Source organism: Piliocolobus tephrosceles, chromosome 14 (assembly GCF_002776525.5).
Source record: "Piliocolobus tephrosceles isolate RC106 chromosome 14, ASM277652v3, whole genome shotgun sequence".
Taxonomy (NCBI): Eukaryota; Metazoa; Chordata; class Mammalia; order Primates; family Cercopithecidae; genus Piliocolobus; species Piliocolobus tephrosceles.
The window spans coordinates 46,515,650-46,537,326 of NC_045447.1; the positions used below are offsets into that span (position 1 = coordinate 46,515,650).

The 21,677-nt window shown below is 42.9% G+C and overlaps 1 protein-coding gene and 1 non-coding gene across 3 annotated transcripts in view; both read right to left on the bottom strand.

The window, feature by feature from the left end:
* UBE2R2 (ubiquitin conjugating enzyme E2 R2) overlaps positions 1 to 21,677 on the bottom strand; it is a 111,857-nt gene that overhangs the window by 34,069 nt on the left and 56,111 nt on the right. The gene's annotated exons all lie outside the window — the stretch shown is intronic.
* On the bottom strand, positions 17,408 to 17,535 carry LOC111536861. The gene has a single exon (XR_002729840.1). It is a non-coding gene; the product is annotated as a U4atac minor spliceosomal RNA (small nuclear RNA).

Genomic DNA, 21,677 nt, shown 5'->3' on the forward strand with positions numbered 1-21,677 from the left:
TGGCCAATGTGAAAATGTTTTCCCTGGTAGCTTTGTTGAAAACAATGGCAGGCAACTATTTAACCTTAAAGGTACCTAAGGCAGTGGAAAATACAAAACAGACTACCCAAAAAACTTAAAGGAAAAGCGTATGGTTCTGAAAAGCTCTGACAAATTATTGTGAGTCTATAAGACCATGACAATGTTTAGGGCTATGCACATGCCCAGTGCTATGTGCATGCTCAGGAAAGCCCTAAGAAGGCCCTAACTTTATACCTCTGGCTTACCCTGAGAATGTATGCAACCAGAAAGTAAAGAGTTTGCAACTGCCTGTCTGAATTAAGTTGAAGGCATGCAATGACACATACGCAGAGCCTCTCCACAAATTCCAGGTGATTAACTGGTTCTAGAAAATCAAGGAAATCTCTGTTCAATCATTACCTGACCACTAAGCTGAGTGGAGAATTCACTGGCCACACATAACAAATAATACCACATTATATAATTAGGTAAGATAAGTCACTAAGCAAGCCAACAGTAATTACAACAGCAGCAGCAATGGTAACAACAAAAACCCTGGGGAAGAGGAGAATTGGATTTCTGCAGGTGTCACTGTATATTATTTAAATTTCTAGTTTTCAGTAAAATATTACAAGGTATGAAGTAAAACAAAAGTATGGTCCATACAACAGGACAAAAAAAAAAAAAATCAATAGAAACTGGAAACCTAAGTATTAAAGTTACTAGGCAAAGACTAAATAAGCTTATCTTTAAACCTTTAAACATTTCAAAGGACTAAAGAAAATCATGGCTAAATAACTTAAAGGAAAGCATGAGAATGGTATCTCACCCATAACTGAATATCAATAATGAGATAAATTATTTTTAAAAATCCACATAAAGTGGTGGCTCGTGCCTGTAATCCCAACACTTTGGAAGGCTGAGGCAGGTGGATCCCTTGAGCCCAGAATTTCAGACAAGCCTAGGCAAGGTGGCGAGACCCTATCTCTACAAAAAATTTAAAAATCAGTCGGGTACGGTGGTGAATCTGTGGTCCCAGCTACATAAGAGGCTGAGGTGGGAGGATCACTTGAGCCCAGGAGGTTGGGGCTGCAGTGGGTATGATCATACCACTGCACTCAGAGCTGGGCTACAGAGGAAAACCCTGTCTCAAAAAAGAAAAGAAAAGAAAGGGGGTGGGTGTGGGAGGGGGAAGACGAGAGGGGGGGGGAGGGAGAGGGGGGAGAGAGGGGGAGAGAGAGATTCTTAAGTTGTTAAGTACAAAAACTGTTGATTCTTTGAGACAGGGTCTTGCTCTACCACCCAGGCTAGACAGAGTGCACTGGGTTACAGCTCACTGCAACCTTGACCTTCTGGACTCAAGTGATTCACCCACCTCAGCCTCTTGAGTAGATGGGACTATAAGCATGCACCACCATGCCCAGCTAATTTTTTTGTGGGGCTGGAGGTTTCATCATGTTGCCCAGGCTAGGTCTTAAACTCCTGAGCTCAAGCAATCCCCACACCTCGGCCTCCCAAAGTGCTGGGATTTACAGGTGTGAGCCACCACACCTGGCCTGTTCATTCCTTTTCATGACTAAATTTAAAAAGTATAAAAGCTGAAATTAAAAAAAAAAAAAAAAGGTGCTGAGCAACAGATTTGAGCAAGTAGAAGAAATAGGGAATTTGAAGATAGGTCAATTTATTGACCTTATTTTTATTTATTTATTTATTTATTTATTTTTGAGACAGAGTCTCGCTCTGTCACCAAGATGGAATGCAGTGGTGCGATCTCGGCTCACTGCAACCTCCACCTGCCAGGTTCAAGCAATCCTCCTGCCTCAGCCTCCTGGGTAGCTGGGACTACAGGGGCATGCGACCATGCCCAGCTGATTTTTTGTAGTTTTTAGTAGAGATGGGGTTCTCACCATATTGGCCAGGCTGGTGTCGATCTCTTGATCTTGTGATCTGCCTGCCTCGGCCTCCCAAAGTGCTGGGATTACAGACGTGAGCCACCACACCAGGCCTTACTGACCTTATTCTTTTAAGGGGAGTAATGGAAATCCCAATTTATAGCTGATTCATCAGGAGTATTGGTCTGCCATAGGCATCCGAAATGGAGGCAGTCTTTCTTGTGGGACTGAGACCTTAACCTATAGAATCTGATGTTATCTCCAGATAGCGTCAACAACGAATTGAATTGGAGGACTAAGATAAGAGAGAAACTATAAAATTCTTAAAAGAAAACATAGGTGCAAATCTTCATGACCTTGCATTCACTAAGTTTTGTAGATGTGACACCAAAAACACAATGAACAAAAGTAAAAAGAAATGGGACACAATTAAAATTATTATTATTATTTTTTGAGACAGAGTCTTGCTCTGTTGCCCAGGCTGAAGTGCAGTGGCGTGATCTCGGCTCACTGTAACTTCCACCTCCTGGGTTCAAGCGATTTTCCTGCCTCAGCCTCCCGAGTAACTGGGATTACAGGCATGTGCCACCACTTCTGGCTAATTTTTGTATTTTTAGTAGAGACGGGGTTTCGACATGTTGGCCAGGCTGGTCTCAAACTCCTGACCTCAGGTGACCCACCCGCCTCAGACTCCCAAAGTGCTAGGATTACAGGTATCAGCCACTATCCTTGGCCCAGGGTTTCATTTTCAGATGACAAAATGTATTCTAAAATTGATTTTGGTGATGGTTACACAACTTTGTGAATATGCTAGAAACCATTAAACTATACACTTTAATAAATAGGTGAATTGTATGATACATGCATTAAAATCACAATAAAGCTGATTGGGGGGAAAAAGGCTGGAGCCCAAACACCCAGGTCCCTCAGAGATCTTGGTTTCTAAAATATCATTATTTGGCCGGCACGGTGGCTCACGCCTGTAATCCCAACACTTTTGCGAGCCCTAGGCGGGTGGATCACAAGTTCAGGAGTTCAAGACCAGCCTGGCCAAGATGGTAAAATTCCATCTCCAGTAAAACCAAAAGTTAGCCAGGCACAGTGGCAGGTACCTGCAATCCCAGCTACTTGGGAGGCTGAGGCAGGAGAACTCTTGAACCCGGGCAGCAGAGGTTGCAGTGAGCCGAGACTGTGCCACTGCACTCCAGCCTGGGCGACACAGTGAGACTCCATCTCAAAAAATAAATAAAATAATATAAAATATCATTATTCAATAAAAGGAACTGGGGCCCTTTGGTGAAACACCCGATTGTAAAATCTGCAGCAGGAAAAATAAAAGACAAGCCTAGAGCATCTTATAATGCCAAAAAGTAAGTGCTAAAGAAAACAAATTGGAGTATTTCAAAACAGCATAGGAGCCAATCTGCAACAGCTCCTAATGGCCAAAACTAGGACGATCTAAGCTATTTAATACACAATGTAATACTGTTACACAAAATATGAAATAAATATAAATGAGTACATACTGATAAGTATCAATGAATGGAAAAATATTGGTGGAGAAGGGTCAAATCTTCCTTATAGTAGTACTATAAATAATCATAATCCACATTCAGGTGGTGAAGTTGAATTCCCCTTCCCTAGAGTGTGGGCTGGATTTAATGACTCACTTTCTAACAATAGAGTACGGAAAGAAATAGTAGCTCTACCGTAGAGAAATCTGGCAGACACGTTAACCAAGTGATCAAGGTTAATATCACTAGCGGTAAATCATATTGGTATCATGACCTCCCTAATGTGATGTGGTAAGAAAGGCACTTTATCTCTGTGGTATTCTTCCCCCAAAATCTATAACCCCATTCTAGTCAGGAGAAAAACATCAGATAACCCAAATGCAGGAATGTTCTGCCAAATCTAGCCCATCCTCTTCAAAAATTGTCAAGGTCACAAAAAATAAGGAAAGGTGGAGAAACCATCAAAGACTGGAGGAAACTAAAAAGACAAGACAACTTAATACAGTGTGCTATCCTGAACTGGACTCTGAATTAAGAAGATGATATGGGGGCACAGAAGAATATAGTGCTAGTGAGTATAGGGATTCTTTTTGAGATGATGAAATAGGTGGTGATGGCTGTACAACCGTCTGAATATACTAAAAACCACTGAACTGTATACTTTAAAAGGGTGAATTTTATGGTATATGAATTATACCTTAATTAATACATTAGTGCAGAAACTGGTGAAATCTAAACTAACTGGAGATTAGTTAATAAAGCTGGAGTGGCTATCTGAATAACAGAGAGAGTATACTTTAAAACAAAGAACATTGTCACAGATAAACAGGGTAATTTCATAAGGGGATCAATTCACAAAGAAGACATAATATTAACTGTGTGTGCACCTAATAACAACAGAGCTTTAGAACACAAAAATTATGTAACTAAAAACTTTTATCACCAAATGGAAAAATAGAAAAATGCACAATTACAGCTGAAGATACTATCACTTATCTCTCAACAGTCTAAAGCAGCAGCCCCCAACCCTTTTGGCACCAGGTACTGATTTCATTGAAGACAATTTTTCCACAGACAAGAGGGTGGAAGAGTGGGAAGGGTAGTGAGGTGGGTATTTCGGGATGAAACTGTTCCACCTCAAATCATCAGGCATTAGATAGATTCTCACAAGGAACACTCAACCTAGATCCCTCACATGTCCAGTTCACAACAGGGTTCGCACTCCTTGAGAATCTAATGCCTGAGTTGATCTGACTAGAGGCAGAGCTCACCTCCTGCTGTGTGGCCTGCTTCCTAACAGGCCACAGAGTGGTATCAGATCAGTATCGGTTAGGGACCCCTGGTCTAAAGTACAAGGAGACAAAAACTCAGTAAGGATACAGAAGACAATAAGCCACCGAACAGCAGCAGCATACAAATTATTTTTGTAGACACACAGAACACTCACCAAGACGTACCACATTCTGGAACGTACAACATCTATCTACAAAGTTTAAAGAACTGACATAATACACAGCATATTCTTTAACCAACACTGAATAAAGCCAGAAATTTTGACTTTCTAAATTCAAAGATACTTAGTAAATCCCCAAATATTTGGAAATTACGTAACTGTACATGTCACAGTATAAAGAGGAAGCCACAAAGTTACTTAGAAAATTGTTTAATTGAATATGAAAAAAATGACAATGAAAATCTGTAACATACACCTAAAGCAATACTCAAATGGAAATTTTTAGAATTGCTTGCACTGGAAAAGAAATAGGTCTCATTTCAATAATATAAGCTTCTACTTAAGAAATGAGAAAAATAGCCCGGTGCGGTGGCTCACGCTTGTAATCCCAGCACTTTAGGAGGTCAAGGTGGGCAGATCACGAGGTCAGGAGATCGAGACCATCCTGGCTAACACGGTGAAATTCCATCTCTACTAAAAATACAAAAAATTAGCCGGGCATAGTGGCAGACGCCTGTAATCCCAGCTACCCAGGAGGCTGAGGCAGGAGAATGGCGTAAACCCGGGAGGCAGAGCTTGCAGTGAGCCGAGATCAAGCCACTGCACTCTAGCCTGGGCGACAGAGGGAGACTCTGCCTCAAAAAAAAAAAAAAGAAATGAGAAAAATACTAAATTAGGCCAGGTGCAGTGGCTTACACCTATAATCCCAACACTTACAGAGGCCGAGGCAGGTGGATTGCTTGAGCACAGGAGTTGGACAGCAGCCTGAACAACATGGTAAGACCTCATCTTCACGAAAAATACAAAAAGTTGCCAGGCGTGATGGTGCACCCCTGAGGTCCCAGCTACTTGGGAGGCTGAGGTGGAAGGATCACTTAAGTTTGGGAGGTTGAGGCTGCAGTGAATCATAATCTTGCCACTGCACTCCAGGCTGGGTGACAGAGTGAGACCTTGTCTCAAAAAAACAAAATGAAAGAAAACAAGAGAGGAAAGAAAGAAGGGGGAGGGATGGAGAGAGAGAGCGAGGGAGGGAGAGAAGAAGGAAGGGAGGGAGGGAGGGAGGGAAAGAGAGACTATGAAATTAAACTAAAAGCAAGCAGAAGAAAGAAAACTGACATAAAAGCAGAAATTAAATTGAAAAAGAGGAAAACTGCAGGGTGTGTGTGTGGGTGATCAATAAAACCAGAAGCTGGTTCTCTTTGAAACCATCAAGAAAACTGGTAAGCCCCTAGCCAGACTGATCAACTGAAAGAAAAAAAAAAAAAAAAAAAACACCACACACACACAAATTACCAACCAACACCAGGAATAAAATAGGAGACAGTACTACAGATTGTACTAGTATTAAAAGAGTAAGGGAATATTATAAATAACTCTATGCTCATAAATTCAATAAATAATATTAAACAGACAAATTACTTGAAAAATACAAAGCTACTTAAGAAAAAATACATAATCTGAATAGGCATATATTAAAGAAATTGAATTTGTATCTAAAACCTTCAGACAAAGCAATCTCCTGAGCCAGATAACTTCAACAGCAAATTCTACCAAGGAAGAAATAATAACTCTAAACAAATTTTTTTTAGAAAACAAAATAAGGGGGACTATATTTCCCAAATCATTTTATTATACAGACATATAATATATATATAGACAAAAGAGGATTATGAAAACTTCCATTAAAGTTAGGAATCTGGTCCTTGGAACTATAACTTCTTGTATCTCATTTCTATGGACAAATGAGATTATCCTTTTGAGAAACAAATAACAAAATGATGTTGTCTGTGTAGTCAAATCTTTAGGTCTTAAAAATGTCTTGGCTGGGTGTGGAGGCTCATGCCTGTAATCCCAGCACTTTGGGTGGTCGAGGTGGGCGGATCACCTGAGGTTGGGAGTTCGAGACCAGCCTGACCAACATGGAGCAACCCCATCTCTACTAAAAGTACAAAATTAGCCGGGCATGGTGGCACATGCCTGTAATCCCAGCTATTCGAGAGGCTGAGGCAAGAGAATCGCTAGAACCTGGGAGGCAGAGGCTGCGATGAGCCGAGACCGCGCCATCGCACTCTAGCCTGGGCAACAAGAGCAAAACACCGTCCAAAAAAAAAAAAATGTCTTGAGACTAGGCGCCATGGCTTGTGCCTGTAATTCCAACACTTTGGGGAGACCTAGGTGAGCAGACTGCTTGAGTTCAAGACTAGCCTGGGCAACATGGTGAAATCCCATCTCTACAAAAAATACAAACATTTGCTAGGCATGGTGGACGAGCCTGTAATCCCAGCTACTCAGGAGGCTGAGGTGGGAAAATCACCTGAGCACAGGAGGTCGAGTCTGCAGTAAGCTGTGATCACGCCACTGTACTCCAGCCTGGGTGACAGAGCAAGACCCTGTCTCAAAAAAAAAAAAGTCTTGTTAGATTACTTAGGATACTAAGAGAAATCTCTGCAGTGTAACTAGGAACATATGCATGAAAATTTATGTAGAATAGATGATATGCACCTATGTAATAAAAGGTAGCACAGGATAGTAGTAAAGAACGCTGACTCAAGAAGCCAGGACTATCTGGGTTTGAATCCTGACTCTGCAACTCAGCTGTTACCTTAAGCAACTCTTACTTAATTTATATTGATCAACTAATTGATTAAGACAGGGTTATGCTGTCACCCAGGCTGAAGTACAGTGGCACAAATATGGATCACTGCCAGCCTTGACCTCCCAGGCTCAAGCGATTCTGTCCCAGCCTCGTGAGCAGCTGAGACCACAGGCCATGTCACCATACCCAGCTAAATTTTTGATTTTTTATAAAGATTTCACCATTTAAACTTCTGGGCTCAAGCAATCCTCCCACTTTGGCCTCCTAAAATGCTGGCACTATGTGTAGTCCTAATTAGGGAAAAGGAATCAGGCTAGTGGGACCGAGGGAAAGCAACAAAAGAAAGGCGATAAGCCACAAGTCAGCCTTTCTTCATCATCCAGGACACGTAAGTCCTCCTGTGCAAATAACTCACAATCTTCCTGTGCCCAACTATCACCACACACCCGAAAGTTAGCTCACTGCAACCTTGGCGTTCTCAGTACTCCACAAAGCCCTCTTCAGCATACTGCATAAACACTATCCTATAAAATCTCTAGCAAGCCTTTGTTTCTCTGCAGTTGGCTTCTCTCTGGCAGGCTGCTGGTTGCCTCCCTCGCAATATTTTCCTATGTTCTCTAATAAACCTGCCTTTTTTTGTAAATTTGAGACGGGGTCTCACTCTGTTTGAGACCAGCCTGACCAACATGGAGAAACCCTGTCTCTACTAGAAATACAAAAAAGTAGCTGGGTGTGGTGGCACATGCCTGTAATCCCAGCTACTAGGGAGGCTGAGGCAGGAGATTCGCTTGAACCTGGGAGGTGGAGGTTGTGGTGAGCCAGTGCCATTGCACTCCAGCCTGGGCAACAAGAGCAAAACTCTGTCTCAAAAACAAGAAAGAAAAAAAAAAGGTAAAACAAAACTTGGCCAGGCACGGTGGCTCAAGCCTGTAATCCTAGCACTTTGGGAGGTCGAGGCAGGTGGATCACAAGGTCAGGGGTTCAAGACCAGCCTGGCCAATTAAAAAAAAAAGGTAAAACAAAATAAAACGTATTTTAAAAATACATTTTGAGGCTGGGTACAGTGGCTAATGCCTATAATCCCAGCACTTTGAGAAGCTGAGGTGGGAGGATCAGCTTGAGCCCAGGAGTTCAAGACCAGCCTCAGCACAGCAACATAGCGAGATCCTCAACTCTACAAAAAAAATTCTTTAAAATTAGCCAGTCATGGCCGGGAGCGGTGGCTCAAGCCTGTAATTTTGGGAGGCCGAGACGGGCGGATCACGAGGTCAGCAGATCGAGACCAACCTGGCTAACACAGTGAAACCCCATCTCTACTAAAAAATACAAAAAACTAGCCGGGGGAGATGGCGGGCACCTGTAGTCCCAGCTACTTGGGAGGCTGAGGCAGGAGAATGGCGTGAACCTGGGAGGCGGAGCTTGCAGTGAGCTGAGATCCAGCCACTACACTTCAGCCTGGGCGGCAGGGCGAGACTCCGCCTCAAAAAAAAAAAAAAAATTAGCCAGTCATGGTGGTGTGCGCTTGTAGTCCTGGCTACTCAGGAGGCTGAAGTGGGAAGATCGCTTGAACCCAGGAGTTCCAGGTTGCAGTGAGCTATGATCCTGATATTGCACCCCAGCCTGGGAAACAGATCGAGACCCTATCTTAAAACAAACAAACAAAAAACTATTATGAAATTTTTCACAAATGAAATGAAAAGTAGAAATTAATTACAAAATAAAATGGAGGAGGGGGCAAGCAGGATAAAGATAAAACAAGATTTGCCATAAGTTATTTATGGAAGCTGCGTAATGGGTACATAGTTTATCATACCCCTTCTTCTACTTTCGTATAATGGAAAATTTCAGATACAAAAACCTTTTTAATAAGATGACTAGGCCGGGCACAGTGGCTCACGCCTTTAATCCCAACACTTTGGGAGGCCAAGGCGGATGGACCACTTGAGGTGAGGAGTTCAAGAACAGCCTGGCCAACATGGAGAAACCCCGTCTCTACTAAAAATACAAAAATTAGCCGGGCATGGTGGAACATGCCTGTAATACCAGATACTTGGTATGCTGAGGCACAAGAATCGCTTGAACCCAGGAGGCAGAGGTTGCAGTAAGACAAGATTGGGCCACTGCACTCCAGCCTGGGTGACAGAGTGAGACTCTGCCTCAAAAACAAACAACAACAACAACAAAAAAACCCAAAAAAAACTAATATATAATTACTTTTTTAAGTGTTAGGGTGTTTTGCATAACCAGCATAATCACACCATTATGATACAATCGGTGCAACTATTAACCAAGTGAAGATGATGGAACATGGCAAGGTGATTTAAAAGTTCATGTGAGACCAGGTGTGGTGGCTCACACCTGTAATCCCAGCACTTTGAGAGGCCAAGGCAGGAAGATCACTTGAGCCTAGGAATTCAAGACCAGCCTGGGCAACATAACGACACCCTCTTCAAAAACATTTTTAAAAATTTAGCTAGGCATGGTGGTGCCCATCTATAGTCTGAGCTACTTAGGAAGCTGAGGTGGGAGGATCACTTGAGCAGAATTCAAGATTACATACAGTGAGCTATGACCACACCACTGCACTTCAGCCTTGCTGACAAAGTAAGATCTTGTCTCTAATAATTAAAGTTCATGTGAAAGCAAAAATACATGAAAATAACATTTCTGGGCCGGGCGCGGTGGCTCAAGCCTGTAATCCCAGCACTTTGGGAGGCCGAGACGGGCAGATCACGAGGTCAGGAGTTCGAGACCATCCTGGCTAACACAGTGAAACCCTGTCTCTACTAAAAAATACAAAAAGTTAGCCTGGCGAGGTGGCTGGTGCCTGTAGTCCCAGCTACTCGGGAGGCTGAGGCAGGAGAATGGCGTAAACCCAGGAGGCGGAGCTTGCAGTGAGCTGAGATCCGGCCACTGCACTCCAGCCTGGGTGACAGAGCGAGACTCCGTCTCAAAAAAAAAAAAAAAAAAAAGAAAGAAAATAACATTTCTGATAAAAAGCAATAGGAAGGAATTTTTCCCAGTGGATGGAGAAGCATCCTATAAAGCTATAACAATTAAATGATGAAATGACACACAAGTAGATCAATGATACAGATTAGAACACGTTTATTCAGAAGACAATTTTAAAAATTGCAAATAACTATGAAAAGGATTAAAATAATGTAGGGAAAAATGATTGTCCCTTTGGATGAAGATGCTTGTGGACACATGAATTTAAAAATTACACCTCACTTTCATGGAGAAAAATATTAAACCTCATCTTCAATATGAATCAACAACAGTAGTAAAGATCTAGACAATCTTCAGTCTCTGCAAGAATAAAACTAGTTCCCACACTAATAGCAAAAGACTGATTGTTCTGTAGCCATGGTAACACAGCCACCAGAATGAGTTTTAAATTGCTTAATCAATACCTGACAGCTCTATAGCTATAGAACCACAATAACCAATTTTAAATCCACTTAAACAACTTCACTCAGTAACCATGTTTTTGCAAGTAAACCTATCAGTGATACCCCCTACTGATAGCCCCTTGTTTCTGAAAGCTAGCCAATTGGGAACACAGTCATTTCAATGAACACATTTCTGAATACCAAGTATATCAGTAACTGTCTCACCCAAGCAACCATGCTTCTACAGTGAATGCCAATCTATCATGCTCGTATCCACCAATCCTTGAACTTCAGGCTTCTCAAAAACCCCATGTAAAATAAGTCTGGTCTAAAAGAGATCAACTGATCAGCAATACCCTCTTTACTTAAGTAAGCAGTAAACTCAGCTTTGTGAAATACTAAGCAGCAGTAATATCCTCTGACACTCTGTAGCCTTAATAAAAGGTGTGCTAGACCAATACATACCAACACAGAAATATACACTCAAGACGTGTTAAGTGAAAAAGGCAAAGCAGTATATAGGCAGATGCTATTTTAAAATAATTATGCTCCAATCATCTATCTATCTGTTAAAAAACAGGCTGGGTGCAGTGGCTCATGTCTGTAATCCCAGGAGGCCTTGGAAGGGGATGGCAGGAGGACTGCCTGAGGACAAGAGTTTGAGACCAATCTGGGCAACATATCAGTACTACAAAAGAAAAATAACAATAATAATAATAATAAATATGTATACATATATAAAAACAATGTGTGTGTACATATAATTCTTCATATGCATTGTGCATATATTTAAAAAGACAGAAAGACACATTCCTAACCATTAACAATGATTAGCTCAGGAACAAAGGGCAACGGAGGAAGAATGGGGCATTTAAAGAACTATTATAACTTCTTTATGACTGATATAATGAACATGCTATCATTTTTATAAACTGAAAAAAGACTTTTCACTTGTGAATCTTCTATACAATGGTCTATACACTTTGCACTGAAAACTGACATCTGAAATGACACACTCAAGTTTGAAAATATAGAAACTAAGTTAAGGCTGGGCATGGTGGTTCACGCCTGTAATCCCAGCAATTACGGAGGCCGAGGCAGGCAGATCACTTGAAGTCAGGAGTTTGAGTCCAGCCTGGCCAACATGGTGAAACCCCATCTCTACTAAAAACACAAAAATTAGCTGGGAGTGGCAGCGGGCACCTGTAATCCCAGCTAATTGGGAGGCTAAGATAGGAGAATCGCTTGAACCTGGGAAGCAGGGATTACAGTGAGTGAAGGTCATGCCACTGCACTCCAGTCTGGGCAACAGAACGCAATTCTGTCTTAAAAAAAAAAATTTAGGCCAGGCACAATGGTTGGCTCATTCCTGAAACCCTAGCACTTTGGGAGGCCAAGGCCAGCGGATCGCTTGAGCCCAGAAGTTCAAGATCAGCCTGGACAACATGGTGAAGTCCAGTCTCCACACACACCATAATTTTTTTAACTTAGCCAGGCATGACGGCTTGAGCCTACAGTCCCAGCTACTCAGGATGCTGAGGTAGGAGTATCGCTTGAGCCTGGAAGGTCAAGTATGCAGTGAGCCATGACGGTACCACCGTACTCCAGCCTGCCTGACAGAATGAGACCTGGTCCCCCCAAAAAAAAGTTTTAATAGAAATTACAGGATATTTTTCATTCAAAATTGTGTACAGATGAAATCTATGAGTTATAACTGAACTTCCTTAGGAAGTCTGATAGCCTTAAGGAGTCTTATGTTTAGGTCACATGTGGAATTACCATCTTTACTTTGCAGTTATACAGTGCATATACATAAGCACTGGTTCTTTCTGCAATAATCTTTTATTCAAGTTATCAATAAACTTTTGCTTAATCATGGTATCTGTTAAACTGTAAAAATAATAACTTAGTAATAGCTCATTATATCTAGAAGTCACAGTTGGTTGTCCAGCCCTAAACGACCTAGGAGACATTTCACCATTGCTGTGCTAAGAGGTGGGGGAAAAAAACAGCAGCACAAAATTAAACAGAAAAGTTACTTTCATTTACCTACAGATCCACTTAAGTGAAAGTAGTATCTATGATATTAGATCTTCCTTTTCTTCCTTTTTTTTTTTTTTTTTTAAGGACAGAGTCTTGTTCTGTCGCTCAGGCTGGACTGCAGCGGGCGTGATCTCTGCTGACTGCAACCTCCAACTCCCAGGCTCAAGCAATTCTCCTGTCTCACCATCCCGAGTAGCTGGGATTACAGGTGCCTGCTACCACATCCAGTTACTTTTTGTATTTTTAGGAGAGATGAGGTTTCACCACATTGGCCAGGCTGGTCTCAAACTCCTGACCCCAAGTGATCCACCTGCCTCAGTCTCTTAAAGTGCTGGGATTACACGCATGAGCCACAGAGCCTGGCCTGATATGAAATCTTAACCATTTATTTCTGAAACTGTTAAGCAAGTGTACTGAAGTGTATCTGCTAACCAAATTCACACACACACCAAATCCTTTTTTTTTTTTTTTTGAGATGGAGTTTCGCTCTTGTTGCCCAGGCTGGAGTGCAATGGCACTGTCTTGGCTCACTGCAACCTTCATCTCCCAGATTCAAGCAATTGTCCTGCCTCAGCCTCCTGAATATCTGGAATTACAAGCACGTGCCACCATGCCCTGCTAATCTTGTATTTTTAGTAGAGATGGGATTTCTCCATGTTGGGCAGATGGGTCTTGACCTCCTAACCTCGGCCTCCCAAAAGTGCCAGGATTACAGGTGTGAGCCACCATGCCTGGAGCCTCAATTTTTAAATATTGAAGTTTACCATTTAAAAAAATTATCCTGTGTAACTTCCTCTCAATTTTGCTGTTAACCTTAAAAACTGCTCTGAAAAAGGGTCTTCTTCTTTTGAAACGAGGTCTCACTTTGTCACCAAGTCCAGTGCCATGGCTAGATCACAGCTCACTGCAGCCTCAACCTTCTGGGCTCAAGTGAACCTCCTGCCTCAGCCTCCCAAATAGCTGGAACTACAAGTATACACCACCATGCCCAGATAACTTTTTTTTTTTTTTTGGTAGAGACAGTCTCCCCATGTTTCCCCAGGCTGGTCTCGAACTCCTGGACTCAACAGATCCTCCTGCCTCAGTCTCCCATGGTGCCTCATGCTTGTAATCTCAGCTTGAGCCACCATGCCCAGCTAAAAAATGGTCTTTAAAAAAAAATTATTCATGAGGTAAAGTTTTGAATTTGACCTATATATTAAATAGGCCACGCGCAATGGCTCACACCTATAATGCCAGCACTTTGGAAAGCCGAGGCAGGCAGATCACGACATCAGGAATCGAGACCATCCTGGCTAACACGGTGAAAACACATCTCTACTAAAAAAATACAAAAAATTAGCCAGGCATGGTATCATGCGCCTGTAGTCCCAGCTACTCAGGAGGCTGAAGCTGGAGAATTGCTTGAACCCAGGAGGTGGAGGTTGCAGTGAGCTAAGATCATGCCACTGTACTCCAGCCTGGGCAACAGAGCAAGACTCCGTCTCAAAAAAAAAAAAAATATATATATATATATATATAGGAAATGAAGCTGAGACATCACACCTCAATAGAAGCAATTGTTACAGAAGTTAATTACAACCTTGAGAGGCTCTTTTTCGGGCAACTCTTACATCTTTATTGACTAATAAGCAAACTCATAAGAACGAGTACTTCCCCTAGTCCATCGCAAATAGAATTAAAAATAAGTAAAAAGAACAAGTACCTCCAAAATATATTTCTGTACCATTACGACATATGTCCTCCCTAAAATGCTTGAACCACTCACAAGTGCATCCTACTTAAATTAAGTTTTAAAGTTTCAATTCACCCTGACAATGGACTAAGTGTACCCTCAATGAAATCACCAAACTCATCAGACACCTATTTTTAGTTAAATAAACACTATTTATGTAAATATTTTCACTTATTCAATTTATCAACATATTGTTAACTGAAAACCAATCATGTCACCATGTATCAATATGGGAGGTAGGAAACAAACATATTTAGAACACTATGCCTGAATGGCTATGTTTAAATTAAAAGACAGGAATGCAAATAAATGACTACAAATTAAGTGCCTCAAATGAAATCTCTACTAGTTGCTAAAAGAGCACTGTGAAATAAATACCTAATTCTGGCTGAGACATTCAGGTAAAATTTACAAAGGGGTGCTACTTGAGCCAAGTACTGAGGCCAAGGTGAAAGGGACCTTACAGGCAAAGGGAAAAATAATGCAGAAAGGCTTACACATGTGAGCAAAGACAGAGGCAGTTGGAATAAACACAAGAAAATGTATTTTTGAGACATATAGGAAGTACAGTGAATGAGACTCTGTAATTGATTCGACATTGGGATTGAGGAGAAGGAAAAATTCAAGGACAACTCTCAGTTTTCTATATTGAGGGAGTAAGTGAACAATGCCAGGTGGAAGTAGTGATAAATAATACTCATTAAGTGTTTACTATATGTCAGCCATTGAACTAACTGCATCATTTCATCACTCAGTTGTGAAATTAACAGTTAAGAAGATATAAATGCATATGACCTATTTATTGAGGAATAATTTTCTAGTCATCTATGACTACCAAAAAGCATTTTCCCATTTATCATTTTGTCTTCTTGAACCACTTTATTTCCTGGGCTTCTCCAATTTCACTCTCTCCTAATGCTCTAACTTTTGTATTCACTCTTTCTCATACTTCTTGGCTCCTCCCAAGATTCTCTTTTTAATTTAATGTACCCTCATCATAACTTTCCTTGGTTTCCTATTCTCCCCAAACGTAGCACATTATAAAAATAAAAGCTGGGCATGGCAACTCATGCCTGTAATCTCACCACCTTAAGGAGGCCGAGGTGGGCAGATCACCTGAGGTCAGGAGTTTGAGACCAGCCTGGCCAACTTGATGAAACCCCATCTCTACTAAAAGTACAAAAAGCAGCTGGGCATGGTGGCATGAGCCTGTAGTTCCAGCTACTGGGGAGTCTGAGGTAGGAGAATTGTTTGAACCTAGAAGGCAGAGGTTGCAATGAGCTGAGACTATGCCATTGCACTCCAGGCTGGGTAACAAAGTGAGATTCTATCTCAAAACAAGAAAAATAAGGCCGAGCACAGTGGCTCACACCTGTAATCTCAGCACTTTGGAATGCCAAGGCGGGCGGATCATGAGGTCAAGACTTCAAGACCATCCTGACCAACGTGGTGAAACCTAGTCTCTACTAAAAATACAAAAATTAGCTGGGCGTGGTAGCACATGCCTGTAATCCCAGCTGCTCAGGAGACTGAGGCAGGACAATTGCTTGAACCCAGGAGGTGGAGGTTTCAGCGAGCCAAGATCACACCATTGCACTCCAGCCTGGGCAACGAGAGCGAAACTCTGTCTCAAAAAACAATAATAATAAATAAAAAATATTTGGGCAAAGAAAGATATATCCTAAAATGCATAACCATAAAGTCATGAAAAAAACGTTATGTGCCGGCTCACGCCTGTAAGCCCAGCACTTAGGAAGGCAGAGGTGGATGGATCACCTGAGGTCAGGAGTTCCATAGACCAGCCTGGCCAACATGATGAAAACCCCATCTCTACTAAAAATACAAAATTAGCCAGGTGTGGTGGTAGGCACCTGTAATTCCAGCTACTGAGGAGGCTGAAACAGGAGAATCACTTGAACCCAGGAGGTGTCAGAGACTGCAGTGAGCCAAGACTACACCATTACACTCCAGCCTGGGCAACAAGAGCGAAACCCTGTCTCAAAATAAATAAATAAACAAAACATTGTGTATGTAAATACATAAAACCAGGTATAAACTGACTTGGAGCAAAATTTAGACAACCCCCAACGTGCAGTATTAAATAAATTTTGTTATCCTACTAATTATTTTCAGATGGGATTTCAACAATGACAAAAAAAAATACTTATGTTTTCGTTTGTTTTGAGACAGGGTCTCTCGCCCTGGCGGAGTACAGTGGCACAATCTGGGCTCATTGCAGCCTCCACCTCCCAGGTTCAAGCGATCCTCCCACCTCAGCCTCCCAAGTAGCTAGGACTAGAGGGCTGCACCACTACACCCAACTAGTTTTTTTCATTTTTAGTAGAGACAGGATTCTGCCATATTGCCCAGGCTGGTCTTGAGCTCCCAAGCTCAAGCAATCCACCCACCCCAGTCTCCCAAAGTGCTGAGATTATAGGCATGAGCCACCATGCCTGGCCAAAAAACAATTACATATGAATAATTAAATATATCCCAATTATTCCTGCTACCTATTTATTAACATACTATTAAATAGGTGAAAAAGCTTCCTAGTCCTAAATATAATTGTACTCGGTAATAGCTCAGTTGATGGCAAATGTAGTATTTACTGTTGTATTTGGATTTGTGCCTGGATTTAGTGTGAAATGAGGATATTCCCACTGCTGAGTTTTTCTGCTCTGTCATCAGCTCACATCTACCATAGGATATGTTTCCAACCTAACATCAGCAAACGCAATCAAGACATATTTTTGGGGGGGAGGGTAGAGCAGGTTTTCATTTTTCCAAAAATTGCACCAAGGTAAAGCAAAGCTCCAGCTGAGGTGGGAGAGTGCTGTGTAGGCATTAGTAGTGCTGCCCTCCCTATGCACTTCTTGGATAGTAGCGCAACCCCAAGAAAAGGGTGGTTAAAACATGCTTTCTTATTAACTTGCTGAAAGTGTCAAAAGTCTGCCAACTACAAATCTTTAAATTGTTCAATAATAGTATGTGGGAAAGAAAAGTGTGTATACACACATCCCCCCTAGTGAGGCTATATAATGTGCTGCAGGTTTTAAGGTCAAACTGACAGAAGGGCTGGGATCCTGGCTAAGCCCCACCCTTAAGTTTGCCCTAAGGGAAAACAGCTGACCCTATTTTCCAGCCCAAATGTTGCCTTTTTGGCCTGCTCCGCCCCTGTCCTGTGCCCATAAAAGACTTCAGCAGGCAGAGCAACACAAGCGGCTGAGTGTCAAGGGTACAAGCAGCTTGAGCATAGGAGACTACGGAAAATTTCCGCTATCTTCAGACAGTGCGGCTTCAGACAGGGGCCTGCCAGACACAGCTGGGCTTCAGGGAAAGATCGCCTTCCCATCCCCTTTCCAGCCTCCCTTTCCGCTGAGAGCCACCCACAGTTCAATAAAGTCTTCTGCATTCATCACCTTTCAAACAGTTCGTGTGACCTGATTCTTCCTGGACACCAAACAAGAACGGGGTGCCGAAAGGACAGGGGCCACCATCCTGACTGACCCTCCACTGAGCTAGCTGGCACTTGGCAGGCCCTGGACTGCAGAGCTGAAAGAGCATTGGTTGTGACATGCTTAGACGCTGCTGAGGGCCCTCACAGAGCCTGCACCTACCAGAGTAGCCACCCGCTGGTTCATTCCTTCCAGTTCGCTCCAGTTCCTGCACTGGCTCGCTTGCTCGCACGCTCCCTCCCACCAATAGTGGCCAACAGAAGGCGGAGTGAAACGAACCACCCCAGTTCCGCCCGTGAAGGGGGTTCAAGGGAACTATCCTGTCTCAAAATTATGAATCTTAATCAAAAATCCCAGTCTAGGGGCCGGGCGCAGCGGTTCACGCCTGTAATCTCAGCACTTTGGGAGGCTAAGGCAGGCGGATGACGAGGTCAGGAGTTCAAGACCAGCCTGGCCAACACAGTAAAACCCCATCTCTACTAAAAACACAAAAATTAGCCAGGTGTGGTGGTGGGCGCCTGTAATTCCAGCTACTCGGGAGGCTGAGGCAGGAGAACTGCTTGAACCCGGAAAAAAAGTTTAATTTAGAATTACTGTAATACTTATCTCAAAATAAAAATGAAATATAAATAACAGGAAATCCCTGTGCTCTTACTAGACTCTAAAAAGTACAGACCTTAAAAAGGAGGCTTTATTGTAGTCTCAATATTAATACTGATAGTTCTCTGTATTTTTTATTTTATTTTTATTCATTTATTTAATTTTTTTTTTTTTGAGACAGTCTCGCTCTGTTGCCCAGGCTGGAGTGCAGTGGCCAGATCTCAGCTCACTGCAAGCTCCGCCCCCCGGGGTTCACGTCATTCTCCTGCCTCAGCCTCCCATGTAGCTGGGACTACAGGCACCCAACGCCATGCCCGGCTAATTTTTTTTATTTTTATTTTTAGTAGAGACGGGGTTTCACCGTGTTAGCCAGGATGATCTCTATCTCCTGACCTCGTGATCCACCCGTCTCGGCCTCCCAAAGTGCTGGGATTACCGGTGTGAGCCACCGCGCCCAACCTTTATTTTTGTTTTGAGACAGGGTCTTGCCCTGTTGCCCAAGCTGGAATGCAATGGTATGATCACAGCTCACTGCAATCTCTGCCTCCCAGTCTCAGGCAATCCTCCCACCTCGGCTTCCCGAGTTGCTGGGACCACAGACAGATGTGAGTCACCACAGCCAGCTTTTTAAAATTTTTTTGCAGAGGTGGAGTTTTGCCATGTTGCCCAGGCTGGTCTTGAACTCCTGGATTCAAGCAATCCACCTGCCTAAGCCTCCCAATGTGCTGGTGTAAGCCACGATGCCTGGCCCTCTACATTCTTTTTTGTTTTCTGTTTTTGAGAGAGTCTTGCTCTGTTACCCAGGCTGGAATACCATGGCACGATAGCTCACTGTAGCCTCCACCTCCCAGGTTCAAGCAATTCTCCTGCCTCAGCCTCCCAAGTAGCTGGGGTACAGGCGTATGCCACCATGCTGGACTAATTTTTTGTATTTTTTAGTAGAGATGGGGTTTTGCCATATTGGCCAGGCTGGTCTCGAACTCCTGACCTCAGGTGATCCACCCACCTTGGCCTCCCAAAGTGCTGGGATTATAGGCCTGAGCTACCAAGCCCAGCGTCCTCTGTATTCTTTTTAATGCAGTAATTAAAAAAATGTTTCTTTCAGCTTGGAAAGTAAAGCCATTTCCTCCCAAAAACAAATGCTAGAGAACCAACAGCAGGGTAATCGAACAGTAGAAAAAAAAACATTTGGGGCTGGGCGCAGTGGCTCAAGCCTGTAATCCAAGCACTTTGGGAGACCGAGACGGGCGGATCACGAGGTCAGGAGATCGAGACCATCCTGGCTAACCTGGTGAAACCCCGTCTCTACTAAAAAATACAAAAAACTAGCCGGGCGAGGTGGCGGGCGCCTGTAGTCCCAGCTACTCGGGAGGCTGAGGCAGGAGAATGGCATAAATCCGGGAGGCGGAGCTTGCAGTGAGCTGAGATCTGGCCACTGCACTCCAGCCTGGGCAACAGAGCGAAACTCCGTCTCAAAAAAAAAAATTGGACTTTTGGTAAAAAAAAAAAAAGTGAACATACATATTTACTACTGCCTCCTCACAAACTAGGTTTACTAAGTTTACAGAGAAGGGATTTTTATTTTTAAACCCATAGACCCATGAGGACTAATGGGAGGACCCAAAAGAAACAAAATTTTGGAAGTTGGAAACCAGAAAAATATGTAGTAAATAATTTAGAAGACCAGACTGTGGTCAGAAAACCAAGGAACAGGCTTACTTTCTCCACAGAACCAGGGAAAAACTCATCAACCGGAGGCACTGACAGCAAATAATGCTGGTTAATTGATGGACTGCTCAAAAGTGAGTAGACAGATGGCCAGGCACGGTGGTTCACGCCTGTAAGCCCAGCACTTTGGGAGGCCGAGGTGGGCGGATCACAAGGTCAGGAGTTCAAGACCAGCCTGGCCAATATGGTGAAACCCTGTCTCTACTAAAAATACAAAAATTAGCTGGGCGTGGTGGCACATGCCTGTAATCCCAGCTACTTGGGAGGCTGAGGTAGGAGAATCACTGCACTCCAGCCTGGGTGGCAGAGTGAGGCTCCTGTCTCAAAAAAAAAAAAAAAAAAAATACTTCCTGTCTCAAAAAAAAATAAAAATAAAAAAATTGTAGACAGAGCCTCTATCCCAGGCTAATCAAGGACTAGCCCACACCAGACTAAAGACTAGAGGTTTACTCTGTCACAACTAAACCAGAAACACAAAGGTCAGGAAACAAATCAAAATAGAGAAAAAAATCTAACTACAGAATTGTAAGATCCTAGACTCCCTTTTTCCACCTGTCTCTTCCAACACTTGCAATCAAACCTCTATACATACCATGCAGGAGAACAGATTCCTCTCTGAGGTAGCTGATCATCTCCCATAGAGGAAACACACAAAACAATAATAGATGGGGGTCTCCCAAACAGATCAGCCCAGTCAGATTACCATACAGTAACATTAAACACTTCACAAATTTTGCCTTTCACACAGGGCTGAACTTTTCATCTGCTTTTCAGGACCTGACTCTTAAATATGAACAAACAAGATGGATTTCCAGAAATTCTTTTTTTTTTTTTTTTTTTGAGACGGAGTCTCGCTCTGTCGCCCAGGCTGGAGTGCAGTGGCCGGATCTCAGCTCACTGCAAGCTCCGCCTCCCGGGTTTATGCCATTCTCCTGCCTCAGCCTCCCGAGTAGCTGGGACTACAGGCGCCCGCCACCACGCCCAGCTAGTTTTTTGTATTTTTTAGTAGAGACGGGGTTTCACCGAGTTAGCCAGGATGGTCTCGATCTCCTGACCTTGTGATCTGCCCGTCTCGGCCTCCCAAAGTGCTGGGATTACAGGCTTGAGCCACTGCGCCCGGCCCTCCAGAAATTCTTAGAGGCAAACACAAAAGGAAACAAAACACCTTGGAGGAAAAAAAAAAACAAACTCTCAAAAAATATAATTTATGTTCTCAGAATGTTAAGATATAAAATCCGTAAAATAAGAACAGGAGGCGAAAAAGGG